Source organism: Pogona vitticeps, chromosome 4, assembly GCF_051106095.1.
Source record: "Pogona vitticeps strain Pit_001003342236 chromosome 4, PviZW2.1, whole genome shotgun sequence".
Taxonomy (NCBI): Eukaryota; Metazoa; Chordata; class Lepidosauria; order Squamata; family Agamidae; genus Pogona; species Pogona vitticeps.
In genome coordinates this window covers 178,633,428-178,655,082 of record NC_135786.1, presented here as the reverse complement: position 1 = coordinate 178,655,082, position 21,655 = coordinate 178,633,428, and the positions used below count along the sequence as shown (strand labels likewise).

Below are 21,655 nucleotides of genomic sequence, written 5' to 3'. Positions count from 1 at the left end.
AGATTCTTAGGCAAGAATTGTTAAGAGCTTGGGTTTGGGAAAGGAGAGGAATGATGAATACTGCAGCTGCTACACCATCCTGTGGGGCTTTAGGGCCGTCAAGGAGCTTATCACTGTAATTTTTAAAAAATACTATTTAAAAATTACTAATATTATTATGAGTGGGTTGTTATGGTTAGATCCTGATGACTTTTGGTAAAAGAAATAACGCATTTCAACCTATTCAGAGGGCTTTGCTCTCACACAGACAAAGAAGAAAGTTGATTTTGGAGTACAGCTCTCAGAACAGCCAATAAAGCCACTCTCGATGTAGGCTGTTGCATTCTGTGTTTCCCATTCTTAGCACTGAGTAGCCATAATCCTGGATCATAGGAAACATCCCATTCAGGCACCTTTAGTCCATAAAATGTTCTGATGTAGAAATTTAAGCTCTATACTACTGGTGCTGCCCCCAAGGCTGGTTCTCATGGAATCCCAGCACATATTGGGGTAGGATTTTGCTGCTGGCCCTTTCTCAGGGAAAAAAAAACCCTCTAGGACTTTTCAGTGGGTATGATGACTGATACCCCGGCAGGATACGCCCATCAAGTTTGTGCACAATCTTTGTGTCAGAAGGAGCAGTCTGTGAGTGAGAGGGGATGCAGAGTGAGGCATCTCCACCTCTTACCAAAAAGAAAGAGCCTGCACTGAGATCAGGTCGTAGCTTTGACCATTCATAAATTCAGATAAATAAGGATAATCCTTATTCATGTGAGAGTGTATGGAATTTGAACTACAGAGAGGTGGGGAGCACAGAGTCAATCCGGATTACAAAGTGTTTCAGATAATCTGAGGACTGGAAAAGAGAGGATAATAGTAACGATTAGGTTTATTTTTATTTTTATTTTCTTCTTAAAATGCCAAGATTAAAAGCAGTAGCATTTGTATGTCAATTATCGGGGGGGGGATGGGGAAATTGAGAGGCCAATAACAACTTTATTCATGGAAAAAGGACACATTGCGAAGAGTGCAGTATGTCAGCTGTGATGAGCTCAGGCACAGACAGTTCATCCCATGTGATGCCCTCTTCTGAGAGACATTATTGTAAGCAGCTGAAGTTGAACAGTCATACATTCTAGGATGCATCAGTCACTCAGCTGGTGCCAGTTTGAGAGCAGGAACTCTTCTTATTCCAGCAATTGTCCAGGTGGTGTGGCACAAAGTGGGATTGCTCATTTGCAGTCTCACAACAGCCTGTTGCAAGAATTTATTACACACTGGGAAAAAACCTCGTGCTTGTAATAGCTCAGTCATGACATTGGCATAAGGGGCTTGGGGTGGGAAGGTTTTTGGCAAAAAAAAAATCTGCACAGCTGGGTCATGCCCATGCCAGATATCAGTCCCATGGCATAAACTGACCTTGTTGCAATGAGAGACTTATTCTTCTCTTTGTCTCTTTGTTGGTGGAACAAAACAGACTTGTAGTTCGCATAGATACTTGCTCATCCTCATGTGCCCCCTTTCCCGAAGGGAGAGTCCTTTGAAGAACAGAAAGTAGAAACAATCAATATTTTTTATTATATTTCTGCACTTAAAATTGCACACATTTTTTTTGACAGGGAACGGGCAAAAACAACGGGACAATCCTTCAGTATTTTCCATTTCAGTTCCTTACTTTGGCTAGAATTGTTTTATGTATTGAGAGCCATGGAGGTTTAATGCTTTTCCACTGGGTATCATTTTGTTTGAGTTGGAAACACTGAAAACGTACAGATTACAAAGGTCAGCAAGTGGAATGCAATTACATATTTCTGCATAGAAATGTCAGAAGTTCAGTTTTCGTTTAAGTCTACAACTTGTTGTACACACAGTCCCACATCTTACGAGCATGTTGTAAGGCGCAGGGACTTGAACTAATTGCCAGCTTGCAGGGGAAGTTTCTTTAAGGGTTTTGGATTGGTGTAGTTGGAGCTGGAGCTCATTGAATCAACATGGTTGTACATTTTGATTAACAGGGACAAGGAGATAATCACCTCCCTCCCTCAATCTTCCTTGTTCAATCTGAGCTTTAGTGGCAGTCCTCAAAGTAGCTGGAATGGGAATAGATTTTTTCATGATAATACATTGTGTATTGCATATAGGTGTGAGACACACCTGTACACATATAATGCAACTTCTACTTTGGTGATACCTTTATTGAATCACCAATAAGTTACAAAAAAGTAAGCTTTAGAGCTCTTAGCCAGGCAAAGGTGGTGTACAATTTGGGGTTTTGGCCAAATGTACAAAAATTGGGCCAAATGTGATGCCCATTGCTCTTGAAACTAAACTGGCAGCAATTTGGAGTTTGCAGCTTCTTCATGAGACATACCAATATACAGTCCCTCTTTTCTCAGCGGAGAAAAGTCATCTTGGATCTCCGTGGACCTATCCATACACATGATACAGCTATATATAGATATGGACAATAGAGCTTTTCTTCATTTTGGGACTCTTCAGATGGGTGTGGTTATGTAGACTATCATGACGAACCTCTGCATTTCAATATTTACTAGTACATTATTTGGGCTCACTATCAATCCACCCTATTTTTTTCTTTTCTTCAGTAGATCTAATTTTTTTCCACTAGAGACCCCTTCACGACTGGATTCTTTAATTCTGTGGGGTTTGGGAGCAGTTTATAAAAAATACATGCCAAACAGTATCCTAGTTTTGTACAATAACTTACTGATCATTATATGTGCACATTTCCTGGAGAATAAATAATGATGGGCATTGTGATGGATTGGAAACTGTGTCTGAGATTTGTTGTATTATACCACATATATGCTATAGTTTTTCCTGTAGGCAGCTTTTGTTGTGTGTAAATTGAATTAATACTTAATGGCAATGCCATGAGCCTTGCTTATAAATAAATTAGCAACGCTTAATACTAGTACAATATATATTAATTGCAAATCTATATCGCAAGGCTACTGAAATAAATTATACAGCATAATATATTAGTGCTTAGTTTGACCTTAATCTTGCCTTTGCTTGAGAAGGCAGATTTTCTGGGGAGACTCCTGAGTCAAGGTTGAGTGCCTACCACCAAATTTAAAGGAGTATGTCATCTACTCTGGTCACAAGCTAGATATGCAGATTTGTACCCCAGAAACATCCTGAATGGCAAATTTGGAAGATGGTTCTTTATTTTTTTGCTACTGGCTGTCCTGTTCTTGATCATATGATGGTTCTGCCCTCCACGCCTAAAAATGTGAACACGAATAGGACTACTGGACTAAATCCAGTGTTGGCCACCCAAAAAAACCCCCAACTCTGGACAGGTTCCTAACCCTCCAGAGACTGTTTTGGGAACAAAGAAGGAATGCTGCAGCGGGAGAAGGCTTCTTTCCTCCCTGTTCAGTTGAATTCTTTTGTTCTGCCAGCTGAACCCTGCTGTTGGATCCTGCCTGCTGTCTGTCTGTCTCTCTCTCTCTGTGTTAAATCTGTTTCTTAGTCATACTAGTGCATACATGCAGAATGCTTGGTTTAATGAGGGGAGAGGCGTAGTGCATCTTCCTGACACCAAGGGATGAGTCCCCAGGTGGGCCACTATCACAAATCACATTCCTTCTTTGATCATATAAGAAGTTGATGAGAGTATCCATCTACCTGTACCCTGCACTGGAAGCTGTCAGAACGCATTGGAAGATCTAATCTCTCCTAGAGGATGATTGTTTATTGAGATTATAGCCACAAAATATTAATTAATCCTAGAGTTTAAATTGTTAGCTAACTGAATTGTCAATCTCCATGAAATGTACAGAGTAAATGACATGCATGTGTCTATACAAGGAGCATTTTTAGTAAAAAAAATATGTTATTGTGATATTTGTTATGTAAAGCAGGCTTCTAGCTGATGACCTCAAAAACTTGGAGTAGACAGATAATAGATAACTCTATATTTACAGTATAAAACAAAACTTGTAACACAAATCTGTCTCCCTTATGAAAGTCCATGAAACATTTACTATGAAACATTTACTATCTATAGTCCACTCAGTGTGCTGCAGTGGATAGAGCAACAGGCAAGTACTCAGATCCGTATTCAGATCTCTGCTTGACCATGGAAACTGACATGGGGGGGGCTACCACTCCTGAAATATCTCACTTATCTTGAAAGTCCTGTTAGAGTTGCTAAAATTCAGTTCTGATTTGGTGGGACATAACACACAGTCTTAATTATGGGACAGCTCTGGGTCACATGAAGAGGAGCAGACAAGGATCATATTAAAACCAATATATTTTCTTATCTGGAATCCTACTTAATAAAAAAGAAAAAATATAAGCATTCATTTTCATTGAACAGGCATGCAGATGTATGTGTAATCAGCTGTAGTTTTGTATTTTTCCTAATTAATATATATAGTAAAAGAAATGTGAGCAAGTTACAAAGTCAAGAAGCTAAATTATTTGTTCAGCTGACATCTCAAGGGTAAGTGAAGAGATGACAATAGTAATTTTTTTTGTTAAGCGTCTTTCTAGTCATTAGTATTCTCACTGATGGAAATGCTATACAACAGGAAGTATCTCAACAACATACTTCCTGTTTCAGGGAAGGATTTGTTATTTTATGTTTCAAATATTTTGGTTGCCTTCTGTGAGATGTCTAAACCAGTGGTTCTCAGACTTGGGTTCCTAGATGTTCTTGGACTTCAACTCCCAGAAATTCTGGCCAGCACAGCAAGTGATTAAGGCTTCTGAGAATTGCAGTCCAAAAAAACTGGAGACCCCAGTTTGAGAACCACTAGTCTAAACTACCCACATCGGTCACAAGAAGAAAGTGAAAGAACTCTACATGGTCTTACTCTCTTTCTGTCAGCCGCAGATTGGAAGATATGATGCAGTACTAGCTGTGCCACATATGTTGAGCCATTTGAACTATCTGCAGAAAACCACAAGGACTGTCAACCAGAGCATGGGTAGCTAGTATTTGATGCAGAGTGCTGACCAACTGTAAAACACTGGAGTCAAACCCTCTATGTAAGGAGAGTCTGTTACCCCCAAGTGGGTTCTTGTTCTTTATATCCTGGGGAGAGGAACCATGAGAGGAGAGAGAGAACCTAGTCAGACTACTGTCAAGAAGACCACACACCAACAATTTTGGGTTAAGCACTATTCATGTAACATTTATTGATGAGACATAGAATATAAGACAAAAGATACCAAGAGGCCTCTCTTTCATACTTCCCATTCACACAAGATACTCACTCATCCAGAAGGCCCTTCTCTGAGGGTGATCAATCCTCAGAAAGGGTGATGGGGGTCGTTCCAGCACTGTTCCGAAGCCCACCTGTTTCTTCCTGGGTCATCCTTCTTATAGGTCTTTTCCTTGTGGGCTGTGTTAATGGGCTAAACTTGGGCTGGCACAAGCACACGGGGAGGCAGACCCTGGCTTCCTAGGGCAGATACAATCTGTTGTCATGCAGGAATGCTTCCTTTCACGTGTATAGTTTGTTCCATCTGCCACAGACTTGGCTTCAGCTAGGCTGCTTCCTCTTTCTTAAGATTGCTTTCTCCAGTTTTAGTTATATTTGGACTCCTTGTTCCAGTTCACTTCCCTCTTGTCTGGGCACAACAACTGCAAAAATCCAAACCTTTGCCCACACAGCGACCTCTTATTAATAGCGAAACTGTCTCTGCAACTTGCATCTTCTTTTGAAGCTCTGTATTAGGCACACTATCCCATCTTCCCTTGCGATTTCTCCATCGTCTTCTCAGGTCTGGGGTGCTGGTCTTTCTGGAACACACGCACGCACGCACGCACGCGCGCGCGCGCACACACACACACACACACACACACACACACACACACAGTCACACTCTGTTACTCATAACAAGTCCATCAAGAGTGCGCGGCAGATTCCTGTAGACAAAATAGGGAGTTTCCCCTGCCTACATGCATAGATGGGCATACCTGCAGCACAGTGGGCCAGTTTGGGTGTATGCGTGTGAGAGAGATCTGTTCATGTTTCCCATGGTCCCCATTCAGTCCTCCTTTCATGTGTTCTGAAATGTGAGTACTGTGAGCATAAGAACACAGGTATATTGAGTGAGGCCATTGTTCTGTAGTATTAACTACACCAGAAGTACGCAAAGGGCCAACAGGTCACAGCAACTCTTCAAGCCTCTCCCCCAGCCCTTCTAGCTTTCTCACTGAATGTGAATAAATCCTTGATTAAAGCAATTTCTTCTCATTGGTCTCTTTAGTGCCATTCAAACCAATATGGACACATTGCATACTGTTAACAATTCAACATTATTTTTTTAAATCAAATACACAAGGTGCTCCTTACTTTTGCCTTTGTAAAGAGCTGAAGGCTCTATACCACCAGCTTTGATAATCCATCTTCAATTTGCCAATTGCTTAGACCTATATCTCCTTGGTATCTCCAGTAAGTACTGATTTATTTAAAGCTCATACATTTGTTTATTACCAATTTCCTTTTTTGGTTGCTTATATCTATTACCAGCAGTACCTCATGTATGCATGATAGCAGAGAAGTGATCTTATAGATAAGTCACACGGCTGTAAATCTGCAGGCTCCGTTCCCTTGAGAATGTGGGCATGAAAAATCAATTAGATTTACTATGGCATTGTTTCACTATCCCATTCTGTCATTTTTCCTCTACTGTACTTGTCTTACAAAAACCATTGGAGAGTTTCAGAACATTTAAAAATGAATTAGGATCCTGGCATGTCAAGAGTGCTTTTTGGGAGTAGAACAGAATTGTAAGTTAATCACTATTATTTAACTAATTCTTATTAAGTGAAAAGGGATGTGGCGGCGCTGTGGGTTAAACTGCAGAAGCCTCTGTGCTGCAAGGTCAGAAGACCTGTAGTTGTAAGATCGAATCCATGTGACAGAGTGAGCCCCTGTCGCTTATCCCAGTTCCTGCCAACCTAGCGGTTCAAAAGCATGCAAAATGTGAGTAGATAAATAGGTACCACCATGGTGGGAAGGTAACGGCATTCCGTGTCTAGTCGCGCTGGCCACGTGACCACAGAAGTTTGTCTTCGGACAAACACTAGCTCAGTGGGTTGGAAACGGATGAGCACCGCCCCCTAGAGTCGGACACGACTGGACAAATTGTCAAGGGGAACCTATACCTATTACCTTTACCTATTAAGTGATTCTGCTCTTGAAAAGAAGCAGCTGAAACCCTATTGTGCAACTTTATGCTGCTGATGTTATCAGATGCAGTGGGGGGGGGGGTTGGAAATAAATATTTCTTATTCTGTCCCCTCCCCCCAAGGTTCTGAGGTTTCTTAGGAAACCATTGTGGGGCACAGGACATCGGGGGAATGTCTATAATTTCTGAAAGTTGCTGCTGGTGGGATGGTTTTACCAGAAATTAAAGACTCCCCACACCCATTCCCATGGCCTGCTGCGGCTTCCCTACAACAAAAGGGATCCCAACAGAGCTTCAGAGCATGAGAAAGGGGGATTAGAAAATTTTAATTTATGAGAAGCCTCTGCATCTGATGACATTTTCAATTGCATGTAGCATAAAGTTGCACAACAAGATTTCAGCCAATATTAAATAAATTCCTGGCTGAAATAGAATAGATGAAATGCAACATGGCCTGAGAAAAGAGTGTTGTTATTTAACATATATCATCCCATCAGCATCAGCATTGTTCTTAAATTTTGTTGTAGTTACTGTTGTCATTCTCATCTTCATCGTCTTCCTAAGCTAACACCAAATGTAGCCATGGCAGCCATCTATAAAAATCGGCAGGCCATGGAAACAATCTAAAATCTGTAAATACCGCTGCCACTGTCCCTTTCCTGATTTGAAGAGGTCTTGTTTCTGACAACAGTCTGTGCTTTGGAAGCTCTCAGAAGCTATGAGGTGTGTGTCTGAACTCAGCAAGACGGAGTGGTGTCCTATAGCCTAGTGCAAGGAGAGAGGAAAATTCTGCATCTCATCAATAGGTGCAGCAAATATCCACATCAGAATTTTTTTAAGCTCATAACTGGGCAAGCATGTTTATGACCCTCTGAGCAGAAAGTCTTGTAGCCACACATAATTTGAGAAGACACGTTCTGGAATCCTCAGCAGCACTAAAAGAAATCTTGGGTAACACCTTTAAGGCTGCACTGTTATGAGTTTCCAGGACTGTGATTCAGAAAACATTCTCTGGACAGGATAGTATATAGAAACCTATGAGAATGTGCCGTCTCACAGGTAAACTTTTGAGATGAGGCAATGGAATGTTTCAGTAACTTATTAGTTTTCAGTCTACATTTTCTTGGTTGTCTTCCTTGTCTGACTCATAGGCATCCTTCAGTCTCGAGAGACTATGGTAACATGCTCTGAATCGAGGAGTGTCCTCTCCAGAGCATGAAGCCCGGGTAAGGTAATATGGAGGATAGGCTGTTACCCAAGCAGCAAATCCCCCCTCTCCACGTTGCTGAAATGGTCCAATGGAAAGGCAAGAGCCAATACGACTGGTTCCAGCAACGTCGCAGGAGTTGGCAGAACGACACGAGCTGCCTTCGGGACTCCAGCTCCGGATTTTGCCTCGAGGTTAACTCCTGAAGCCTTTTCCATCGGTGGATATAGCCACAAGGCAGTGGAGGTTTGAAATCGGAGTTTTCCTTCTCCGAGATGGGCTGCCTTCCATGGTTCACCTACCCGGCATATATAGATTTACTGTATATAGATTTAATTGGTGTCATGTCAGAAAAAAAGCCTTTTGGCACAGCCTTCTTATTTTGTATTTGTCATCTGCTGTATCTTATTTTAATTATATGACAAATTATTTGAGATTGTTTTGGTCAGCATAATTATGCTTTTTCTAATCAATACTGTACAAAGCTACCTTTCCTGGGTTTCCCCATAGTGAAAGCATAGGTTAGAGTCACAGAAATATTATACGTTTTTTGACTGATTGAGAAAGACTGCTTGCCTTCTCTGTGTTTATCTTTGGCCTCTTTCCCTTTCATCTCTCCCTCCTCCTCCTAGTTGCGTCACTTTTAATGAGATTAAAACTATTTGCATTTTAAGGTGTTCAGGGCATTAGCTGCTGGTGGGTTAGTTTAGTCTGTCTGAGCTGCTCACCTCTCATAAAGGTTGGAGAGTTCAAGAATGCCTTGCTTTGCAGAATTGAAGTCTAGACATGTCTGGAACAGGCTTTAATTTTTCAGGGTTTGTCTGAGATTTGTCTGTCAATAGGAGATTGATGGTGGGGGAAGCTGACAGTAGGAGTAAGTGGCTAAAAATATGAGTGCATTTATCTTATGTTAGAATATCAGATAATATATTTTAATATATAAGAAACATATATTATATCCTTTTGTTGTATAATTTATATGAAAAGTATACATGCCATATGGAACTTCTTCCACTAAAAAGGTACAGTTAATTATATGATTGGTTCTGGAATGCTGAATTATTAGAGAAGGAACAAACTTTGCAAATAGAAGCTCCAAGATGAATATTAGGAACTTAGTGCTTATCACCTCATATCCTCCTTCCTTCTATGAATACATTTTAAAAGGCAGGGATATTCTCTGGCACATGTGATGCTTTTAGAAGGCCTTCAGGTGAAAAGATATGTAGAATACCTGCAGTTCTGCAAGAAAGAAAAGAACAGAAAGATCTACAGTATTATAGGGCTGTTACTCTGTAGCAGAGATAGGAAAATGAGAAGAGCCTGTTGGATAGCCCAATATCAGAGTCTGGGAAAGTTACTTTTTTGGACTACAAGTCTCAGGACCTCCTAGTCAACACAGTCACTGAGCAGATGGCTGAGGTGTTATGGCAGTTGTAGTCCTAAAAAAGGAACTATTCAAAGCTTTCCCCAGCATGCTGCAATACCAGTACAGTACTGTATATGTCAGTCAAACTTACACATATAGATAGATGGGTGGTACTGTACTAGCATGCCTAATGATGTCACCATAGGAGGTCATCGTTTTGCTTCTTCCCTGTACTAACCAATATTTCTATCCTTGCTTCTAGCACCCAACTTCTTCCTAGATTTCAGTAACAGGGCTTGCATATTTCATGAAAAGATGGGCTGTTTTTTCCACATTTCAGTGTCAGCTGGGGTAGCTTTATGCTGGTGCTGTTTCTGGAGAGAAATGCTTCAAAAAGTTCAGAACTATGTCTTTTCACCACTATGTGCTCAAGTTCCTGCATGGCAAAGCTTGAAAAGTATTTTAAATGTTGTAAGCCGCCAGAGACCTTCGGGTAGTGTGGGCGGCATATAAGTTAAATAAATAAATAAATAAGAATGACGATTACCAATTCTGACTGGGTAAGTTTGGTTGCTGTAACCCAAAAAAGCAACTTTTCCAGACTCTGTTTCCAGCCTGTTTACTCTCCTTCCTGTTTCATGCTTAGCCGTTTGCTCTGTTCGTTACTTTCACCATGAAATTTAAACTTGTGCTCTGATTTGGATCCTAGCCTTTTAGAGCAGATTCATTAAAATTAGTCCGTTGGTGATGAAATGAAGCATTATCCATTGTTGCTTTGAACCTGTTTTTTATGTTGTTTACCATTTTTAGTGTGGGATTTGTTTGATTTTTTAAAAAATATTTGTATACATACTGTTTTTATATTTTAAATGTTGTCTTTTGATTATGTAAGCCACCTCGGGTCCTTTTTAAAGAGAAAAATGGGGTTATTTAGTTCAATAAATAAATAATGTAGTTATGATTATCTTAAGTTCCATAGTTGTTAATGAAACCACTGTAAGTACAATTGAGGGCAGAAGTTAGACAGTACATTGAGTATGTTGTTAGGAGCAGAATTCCTTTAACAGGTATAAGGCATCACTTATTCTAACACAAGCTTCTCCCAACTTGCATTTTGCAAATTACCTTGTTTTTGTTTTGTGATTAGTCATTTGGGATAAAAACACAGACTTTATTTATATGTTTGATTTCTCTGAAGAATTAGGTGTTTGGACAGAAAACATTGTAAAATAACAAAAACCCTTTCCCTTTAATGTGCATTTTGACCTTAAGTCTGGATGCAACCTACTGTTTTTTTTCTTTTGAGCTGAATAGCTTAGTGAGTTAGGTATCTGGTTGTGGAACTAGGGGTTGGGAGTTCAATTCCTCACTGTGCCTGTTGGGAGAAGAGCCAACCACTTCTGAGTATTCTGTACTTAGGAAATTCTGGAAAGGCTTGCCATAGGTAGATACCAATTTTATAGCATATGATTGCTACTATTAAATGTGATTAAATGTCTTCATCCTTCCCTCGTCTATCTGTTTGAGTCTCTCTCTAGTTAAACTTTTGTTCATCTCTTTCAGCAAATTTCTTTTATAGTCTCAGTCAAACTTCCATTGACCATGATCTTGTCTTTTACCCTATGACTGTCTGCCTGGAAACATTCAGTGTGACCTTTTTTTTTTCATCAAGGGTGTTCAATCATCAGATTATATTGCACCTGTGCATAATATTCTGCACAGCCTGAATGCTTCAGTTAATATTCATTATTTGAATCCATGTATGTTTGTATAATCTGCATGCAGTTTACACAGGCAAGGCACACACTCACTCATGGAGCATTATCATAGTGCAATTCTAAATTTTATGTGTGTCCAGGCTTAAATTTTATGTGTGTCCAGGCTTTGTGGTTCCTATAAAAGATTTTTGTGATGGTATAGTATTGCAGTTAGGATTATTTAAGAATCAAAGAAACATTTCTTTGCAACAGCCAGAACTATCCAAAAGAGAAGGAGCTATGAAATAGAAGTGTGCTCTGCAATGCCACATACTAATTGTCTGTGCAATTTAGCAAACATTGACTTCCTTATTAAGTAAATGCTCTTGCCTACAAAGCTTTTAACTTTTGGAGGATGAGTATTCGATTCAAAGATACTGAACACATTCCTTCATTGTAGTTGCATATTGAGAGTAGTGAGTGATTCCTGTTCAGCCACACAGGGATTCAAATTCTATGCTGCAGACAGGTTGTTTTAGGAGGCACTGGTATATTAGGGTAATTGAGACACTTCTCCAGCCAGTGCAGATTTCCCCTATCTAACCCCTTCATGTCAAGTCCCTCAATGACAACTAGCCCACGAAGTGGCATTTGCTGCTAGGTACCTACTTAGTCTCATAGTCTTATACAGTATCTGTAAAATTCATCCCCTATCATAATGATCAGGTTCAAAGTATTTCTACCTTTTTAAAGACACAGGATGATCTCAGTGGGCAGAGGCCATCTCTGTTCACAAGAAACAATGGAAGGAGGAGAAGCAACAGGAAGGAAGGCAAGATTGATAGCCTTAGTCATACGGAATGCCCTGACTAATCAGAGGCTCAGAAGAGCAGCAGAACCTTTCTGTCTGGCCACTGAACTAGCTCGCTGTGGTTTGGCATAGTACTTTTGCTTTTGATTCTTGCTTGGACATTCAGAGATTTTAGCACAAACTCCTTTACACCTGACTTTTTCATTCTCATGATTATTCAGATCCAGGGTAGAGTCTTCTATTTTGTTCTGAACATGTTGCAAACACATAGGTGTTCTATTTTTGTCAAGCCTTTGTCATTTTGAAAACCTTGCCTTACTGAAATTTTCAAATGTGACCATTGTCAGGAAGCAGCAGGACCAGTGGTGAAAGAAAAACACCCTCTTTCTGTTCAGAGACCTGTTACAGTATTACTTGTCCTTTCTGTTTATGAATCCCACCACAATTGATCTTGGAATAGTCATTAACTGCTATGCCCTAGCGTTTGTCAGCAGTAAAATCTAAATGTTGTGCAAAATGCTACATATATTTAACTAGCTATGTGGTGAGGCTTCGTCAGTTCAGCTGTTTGTTTGCATCCATCTGCTCGTATGCCTTTTTGGTTCCTCTTTCCTTTTGTGGCACATTTGGAGATGGATTGTGTGGGCTCACCGTTTTCTGTCAGACAATGCACCCGGCTGTCGATTCTGAGCCTAGCTCCACCTATTTATATATATAAAAATTGCTATTTTGTACTGTTGGTGTTGGTGCAGATATTTTGACCTTTTTTTCATAAGTGTCATGAGAACTATGTAATTTGGCAGCTCTTGCTAAAGTTTGTTGTAATCCAGCTGCTCTTTAGGATTGTTTGAAGATTTGAAGAAGAGTTAACTGTACAGTATTTGGGCATTAGAGTGGATTTTTTTTAATAGTGAAGGTGACTCTGTTGCAGATTTTAGAAGTAACTGATCACCAACAACTACTTAATTCCTTTTCCCAATAACAAAGGCTTAACTACATTATATTATAACTGTAATTTAAAAAGGGATAATGTAACTTCTTCTGCAGAGCAATTGTAATGTGTAGTTACTTTTACAGTTACAGGAGCATGGCCTCCACTTTACGGAGGAATGTTACATGGCTCAAATGCTGTCTTGTGTTATGCCTTGTCTGCCCTGTTGTGTAATTGACAAGGTGCGAATGCTGAAGATTTGCTCATAGTGCTTTGTGACATAACTTTATGCAATGCAGTGATTATTATTACAAGTAAATGTGGATAGCTTATAAAGTACTGTATTTTTTGCACCATAAGACTCACTTTTTTCCCACAAAACAGGGGGGTGGAAAGTCTGTGCATCTTATGGAGCGAAGAAAACAGATTATATTTTCCTGTTTTCTTCTCCTAAAAAATCGGTGCGTCTTATGGAAAGGTGCGTCTTATAGAGCGAAAAATACGGTAGTTAACAACTTAGAATTTTATAATATAGAATTGTATATATTTAATCATATAAAAAGCTGTAATTTAGAATCTGATAATTATATAGACTTTTTCAAGTTAAGTTGTGGATTTGAGTTAAGGATATTTACAGAATGAATCAGTGGCATGTGGCTTGTAGGTAGGTTCTTAGTATGGTTCGGGACAGTCTTCAAGCATTTTCATGCTGTGCACAGTGTTAATGAGGTTGCTGTTGCAGAAAGGAGAAAATGTTTAAGAATAATTCAGAGCAATTTACTACTAGTAATGCTATCTTAGTTTAGGTTAGTTGTTGTATCTCTAGATATTACTCTTAGGAAAGGCAAAAGAAAGTTGGCGTCTTTGTTTCTTTGAGTGGCAGACCTCCAAAGGTGATTTGCTCTCTTAGTATTTTTTTTAATTTAAAGCTTTCTAACTTACCTCTCTTTTGTAACACTTCACGTGAACCAACTTTTTAAAAATGCTGCCTTGATTCAGGTTTCTTAAGAAATATTCTTAATAATGAAGATACATTTGCAAGAGCATAACTACTAAATGAAAGTAGAGCACCTCTTCAATACAAACTGCAAGAGTTCATGGTGAGTTGATTAGATTGGAAGAAAAATGTTTAATTTGAAGTTTAGGGAATATGAAGGCTCTTTGTAATTTGCAATACCAATGAAGATGAATCTAGGCACTCATGGCAGTATCGGTTCAGTTACACAGTGGCTGCACAAGTCATTTTCTGCATTTCCAGGTACAAATACTATTATTTATAGTTAGGATGGTTACAGAGGCTACCCTAGAAACATTAAATGGAAATTGGAGCAATGTTTCCTTGGTTTTTTGTTTGTTTTTGCCTCCAGCTGTTTTAAAAATCACAAATGCACATTTTTAATGACTGAACTATAGCATTAGCAAAGAGGCATTCTGCTCCAGTTCTTTCATTAGAGAATAGAATGCTTAGAAACTGCTCTCAAGGAGATGCTTCTCTGGTTAACAAACTCATATCTTCTCCCTTAATATCACAACATAAGTAAATAGTCTGAGGCTGCTTTCTTTGTCCAAACTGCTGCTGTGTTTCTGTTTGCTGACTATTCAGAGCACAACAGAGGAATAAAACTGAGACACACCCCAGGGAGCAAGCAACCAAGGAGAGCTAACATGAATTTGACGGGGTGGGGGTGGGTGGGATGCAAGGGGAAAGCCCCTAACAAATTTTTTGGTTTTTGGATATACAGTAGTTATACAGTATATTAGTAGACTTTCCCAGCAATCTTCATGGCAGACAAGACAAAGGAAAGGGCACTCAAAGACAAACAGAAGAAAGTAAAAAAGATAATAGGGATTATGGAAGAAACATTTCTGTGGTAGTGACCTGCAAAGTGTGTGTAATGTTTGTCTTTGTGCCTGAACAACACATCATACATATGTGCAAACTGGTAGCACAGTTGGAAGAAAAAAATGAAAGAACTGAAGCAGTAAGTGGCCACACTTAAGGCTATAAGAGAAGATGGAGAGTACATAGACAGGACTCTTGAGCAGCAGCAGCAGCCAAGAGGAGGTGAAAGAATAGCAAGAGAAAACAAAGAAGGAAAACACTGAGGAGAGAATAAACATAGTGGAGGAAGCACCACGGTAAAGAGACACATAGGGATGTTGTCCTTATCTTCAAAAAGAGTAAAAAAGGGGGAAACCTGGGAACTACAGACCAATCAGCCTGACATCAATCCAGGAAAAATTCTAGAGCCGATTATAAAGTGGTCACTCTGTAAAGCACCTTGAAAACAATGCAGTAATAACTAGAAGCCAACATGGCTTTGTCAATAACAAATCCTGCCAGGTTAATCTTATCGCATTTTTTGATCAGGTAAACTCCCTCTAGACAATGGGAACGTTGTAGACAGAATATACCTTGACTTCAGCAAAGCTTTTGACAAGGTCTCCCATGATGGTCTGATTTGCGAGATAACTAGGAGTGGGCTGTCTAGGACAACTGTCAGGTGGATACCTGTTTACAAAGCCTTTCTCAGAGAGTTCTTATCAATAGCTCAAAAGTATAGTCTCAAAATCCTGTGAAGTACTAGTTCCCCTCTGTTTGGCATTGGTCATATTGAATATTGTAGCCAGTTCTTAAGAAAGATGCTGACAAACTAGAATAATTTCATAAGCAGGCAGTAAGAATTATCAGGGGACATGAAACCAAGCCATATGAGGAAAGACTGAAAGAACTGGGCATTCTAACCTTGAGAAAAGAAGACTGAGGAGAGATGTGATAGCACTTTTCAGATACAGTACTTGAAAGGTTATACAGAGGAGGGTCAAGATCTGTTCTTGATTGTCCCAGAGTGTAGGACATGTAATAATGAACTCATGTTAGAGGAAGCCAAAATTTGGCTGAATATCAGGAAAAACCTCTTAACAGTTAGAGGAGTATGGCAATGGAACCAATTATCTCAAGAGGTGGTGAGCAACTCAACACTGGAGGAATTGAAGAGGAAATTAGAGAACCATCTGTCAGATATACTTTGATTTGGATTTTTGTATTGAGCAGGGGGTTGGACTCAGTGCCCTTATAGGCTCATTCCAGCTCAATTATTTTTGATTCTATGATTATGTGAACATAGTATAATGCCAAACCAAATACTGTACCATGCCACATGTAGTCATATGTCCCCACAACCCTAGTTTACATATAGATATGTAGCAGAGCTTTTACTCTTGTTTACAATGATCCCAAACTGAGATTTTAACATTTACCTGAAATATTAACTTCCCTTAGTAATCTTTCCTACATAACATACAAAGGAATAGCATTCTAGGCATTCTTAGCAATGAGCATTAATCTTATGTTTCAGCCGAAATGTTGTGTTTTACTTCTGGGATTTGGATTTAATTTTGACCATAAACTGGGCAGAGTGCCATCCAAGTTATCTGTGCTTTGCTCAAACTTTGTTTTAAGCATTGGTTAAGAGTACAGCACAATTTTGTCAAGCCAAGCAGATTTATTAAATGACTTCGGTCTCTAGATAGTACTACCGTTACTTTTGTTTAAGCCAGTGTTTCAGACATTTATTGATGATTCCATAGTGCAAGGATGCATTCTTCCCTTGATATGTAGAACTGTTTTTTGCCCCTTGATTGAAAATTCATATTCAAGGACAGACCCTGTTGCTTTACATGATTGCATAAGGTCAGTGGTGCAAACAATTCTTTTTTTTTTTTTTACCTGACTATCCACTACATTCTCTCACATCTTCCAGCTGAGGAAAGATGGCAAGTGAGAAGAGGAAACCACTTGAGTGATACACTTTGCGTGCATGGCTTTCTTCTAGGATGCTGGCCAAAAGGTTTGATTCCTATTACAGTGAAAGTCTACTTGTGGACATTCATTCAATCTTACTACGGGAGAGAAATTGACTGTTGATTGCTGAGCTGATGGGCAGTAAAGAGCCTGCTTGCTTTGCTGCAGCTTTCAGTTTAGGAGAGGGCAGGAGATGGTCCGGGATTTTTGTCCATGTTCTAGAACTGGAGTTAGGGCATCAAGACAGGAAATGCCAAAGCAAGCAGCTCTCATTCTGCTGGGGTCAGAATGAGAGCTGTTGATTCAGTAAACATCCAGAAGAGACTAACAGCTCTTCAGGCTAAATACACACTGTCACCTGTTCCATTCGTAGCTTGCTGCTCACTACTGGGTCTTTCCTGTTACTGACACACTGTCTTCAGACATTAGTGTGAGAACATATTCATAGAAAGGATTTTTGAACCATGGCAATCATACATATGTATGACTAGTCCTTCATTTTTATTTATTTATTTATTTATTTATTTATTTATTTATTTATTTATTTATTTATTTATTTATTTTTGGACTTATATACCGCTCCATAGCGCTACAAGCACTCTCCGGGCGGTTTATTTCTAAGATAAAACAAAACATGACTCATACAGATCAATACAACCATTCTGGGTTTGTAATGGCTGTCAGAGAAGCCTTTACGTATCAGTCTCTGTTATCTGCACCTAGTAACTCATGTTGAATTTGGCTTTTGGCAGATGTTGACAATGGGTTCCCGTTGCATCCAAACACTAGCTGAATTCTCTGCATGGTAGTGAGTCTACACAACTGTCTTGCCTCAGGATGAATGCTGACACATGTATACACCCAGGCTTTTCAACCTGTTTTGTCATAGCCAGGACCCTCACGTTAATGGAAACAGCAAGCTCTGATTAACCTATCATCCTTAGTTAGTGTACTTGTGTAGGCAGGAGTCAGTCTGAGAACTGACTGAGCTTACTTGGCTTTTTAAAAGGCTATTGAACTTGTATAAATAAGATTTGGGTTTATACATGCATTCCTGTACTTTTAAGAGAGCTTAGAGTAGTCCAACCACTTTTATAGGACTGCTCTTCTGCTTCACTTGAGGCTCTTTGGGGCTTTAGGGGGTTTATTATGCAATGAAATGGGCAGGTTCTTCCATTTTCCAGAGCCAAGAAAAATACTAAAAAAGTTTTGTTTTGTATTTTGTTCCATCATCTAATTGGTTTGTGCCACTGCCTGCAGGGGAGAGAAATAAGCAGTGTAGTTAGTTAATTGTTTCATCCCAATATATAATCTGTTTATTAATTGCTTCAGTCAAGGAAAAGGGCAAAGGTGAGCAGAAATCAGACTTTGCCTGAAGGAAAAAATATAATAAAAAAGTTATTTACTTAAAAAGTCCTTGAAAAAATGTACAAAAAAGGAAGTGTAAAATTATAATAACTGGCTTCTTTGATTTTGTATTCTGTTTATTTGTGAGTGCTGTTGGATATGAATGTTTGGAGAATGAAAGGTCCCATAACATTTTATGCACACACACACATACGCAGCTCCTAAACACGTGCAAGTTCACAGATTCAATCCCTGGTGTCTCCAGGTAATGTTCAGAAAGAATATTGTCTGGAATGTTGTAGAGACATATCCAAGAAGTGCCAATAACATTGAGCCAGATGAAACAATTGTCTGGCTTAGTATAAGGCAGCTTCCTATATTCCTGTGGCATGTACTTATCATCATCATCATCATCATCATCTTACAACTATAAAGCTGGGAGAAACCTTATAGATCATTGAGTGCATTACCTGTCCAGGAGGCACAGTGGAGAACTGAACTTCACAGCCAGATGCATAAACCACTGAGGTATCCAGTAGTTATGTGGATGTTGTGCATATCAGAAAGCAGTGTCCATTAAAGTGACTATGGTACTGTAGTTGCTGATAACTGTTTTTGTGATTGCTGTGTTCACATCTTACAGTTGTTCCCATTAATGCAAACCCCACGCTATCAGAACTACTGAATAGTGATAGGTAAATGAATTATTGCATGAAGTTTATAGTTACAGATATTTCTACTAAAAGAGTTTAGCCCCAACAATATGGCCATATGTGCCACCGTCTCCCTCCCTCCCCGCTTCCTTTCCTTTGCCTTTCTGCCTGCTCTCAAGAGGTTTGCTGTCAACGCAAACCTACAGAATTAAAAACAAAATCATAATTAATATGTAATATAAAAACACAAGAACAAAACCCCACATCCCACAAAAGAGCAGCCTATACACCACAGGATTGAATAAAAAGATTTTTGCCTGCGGTTTCTTAAACCAATTCCATTTTACTTTCCACCTGAAACAAAGATTTAAACACAACATGAAACACTTTTCTTTGTTCGCTGTCTTGATTTCTCAAGTACGTGTCACCTGTAGGAGAGTTACCTCTTTTTAGCCCTCTTTAATTTGTAACTGAGTGCTGCCTATCATGGTGGGAGGGAAATGCTGAATGGCACTGCAGTAAGAGCTGTCTATATTTGTCTTCTGGTTCATCGTATGCTGTAACTATTTGTTCAGATCCCTGTAAGGGATTCTTCCAAATGAAGTGATTAATTGAACTCCCCCCCCCCCGGAACGAAATGAATGCCTGCTGTGAACTTCTTGTCTCAGGCATTTTGAGCTTTTATGCTGAGCTTGACAGCATTGAAGATTTCCTGCCCACATAGGTTATTAGGTGTTGCTTATCCTTTGGTTCCACTGCCTAGTGAAATATTAGATAATGGGGAAAGAGCTTATCTGAACATACGTCTGAACTGACAAATATGGCATCCTTTCAGCAAAAAGGCTAATGCACATGAGGTACTCTTCCTGGCTTAGAATAAGAATGAGCTTGGTGCTTGTCTTGTCCCTTTGACAACGGTCAGATGCATACAATGTGATTTCCATAGCATCCAGACAGCCTGAGCACCTAATATCTACCTGTCTAGCCAGTGCATCAGCTTTCCTGGAGCAGAGAGCTGGAGTTTGTCATTGAGACTAATTTCTAATGTATCACAAACACGTCTTTTACCAGCTTGCTTTATCCCAGAGCATACAATGTAAGCTGCATAAATTTGTTTACCTTCAATGACAAATAACTGTCAGTCACCTTTTTTTTTAAAATGAGATAGCCCTCTAAAATGCTTTTACGATTAAATTTTAATTGCAGGCAGAAGAGAAGGGAATGCTCACAAGACATGGTTATATATTACTGACTGAAAAGTAGATAGGTTTCATTTATTGCATTATTTTCTTGGTTTCTGTTAAAATAATAAAGAGAGCTCTTTTCTTCACTGTTGGCTTAATTGCACAGTTTGCATTCTGTTTTGGTACAATGTATATATTTTTTGTAAATAAACACATGAAAGGCAGTGCAAAATTAGTGCTAAACACAGGAGGCTGAAGGAAGAAAATATGGGGGGTTGCCATGTTATTGTGTTTTAACAAAAGCCAAGATTCTTGTAGCACCTGAGAAACTAACAGATTTACCAAGGCATAAATTCTTCAAGATTAGGGTCCATATTAAGCTGTTTTGGACCCAAGACTGCTTCACCTGAGTGAAGTTTAGTTCATGGAATCTTGTGCCATAATAGATTTGATCATTTTTAAGTTTCACTTGTGGGATGGAGTAGATGATTGTCTGAATCCTACTGAGTTTCAGGCAGAATAAACCCCCAAATAGCATAAATGGCATGCATGATCATCCCAGCTGTCTGTCGTGCAAACAGACATAGCCAGCTCATGCACGAGTTCCACACCCAAATGTGCAGCAGATGACCAAAAAAAAAACTATGAAAATCACTTGTACAGATCTCCTTATTGTACAATCGGATTCTGGCTACTGGTGCTTCACACAGTACTGTATAGGAAAGAGTGACTCCTCTCATTTTCACAACATACTGTTGACAACCTTTTTGTGGCATTTGAATGGAAGAAATGAGTTTGCACTTATGGGAAAAACATAATATTGGGAATAGAAATGCACTCTATCTTGTGTGATACATGAATGGTTGTGAATGAATATTAATGCAAAACGTATTTCCAACCGCTGCACTGAAAGGTGGAACTTTTGTGGATGTTCATTAACATCACCAATGTTTTTAGTTCGTCAGTGCTTCTACGTTATATTGGCAGCAATAAGGAAGAAATAATCATATGATTTTCCTTCTCTCTATATCTGCGTAAGTGCTAACTTTGCATATCTTCATACACATGTAATTATTTATACACCATATTGTATAAAATGGGATATCCCTGACTTTGGAGATATTTTCATAGTGTGGGCTCTGAACAAGTATTATTTTTATCTCATTGCTCAAAAATCCAGATGCCAAAATGGTAATTGTTGTGTGAATGACGGATTTTTACGTTGCTTACTGTGCACTATCAGGTGCGTATCAGGTGCCAAATAATTTACAGATGTCATTAGTTCTCATTGTTGGGTGCTTGCAATAGATAAAGACTGGGAAAAGGTTAAGGATGAACAGTGAACTTTAATGTTGTAGAGTTAGAAACAAAGGAACAGGTAAGATGAAGTTGGATCACAATTCCATTTTCTTATCAGCTGTTACATCATTGAAAGCAAATAAATACTTGATGTGTTTGTACAGGACTAAATAACTTTAAAGGCTACAAAGTATAAT

The 21,655-nt window shown here is 39.2% G+C and overlaps 1 protein-coding gene and 2 long non-coding RNA genes across 8 annotated transcripts in view; 2 read left to right on the top strand and 1 right to left on the bottom strand.

The window, feature by feature from the left end:
* The window catches only part of LOC144588547 (uncharacterized), a 246,449-nt gene that overhangs the window by 172,169 nt on the left and 52,625 nt on the right, over nt 1–21,655 (top strand). The window lies entirely within an intron of this gene.
* Nucleotides 1–21,655, top strand: part of LDLRAD4 (low density lipoprotein receptor class A domain containing 4) — a 348,064-nt gene that overhangs the window by 286,638 nt on the left and 39,771 nt on the right. The window lies entirely within an intron of this gene.
* LOC140706899 (uncharacterized) lies at nt 863–5,497 on the bottom strand. Its single transcript, XR_012086816.2, has 2 exons — nt 5,233–5,497; nt 863–1,517 (listed from the first exon to the last, which is right to left on the bottom strand). It is a non-coding gene; the product is annotated as an uncharacterized LOC140706899 (long non-coding RNA).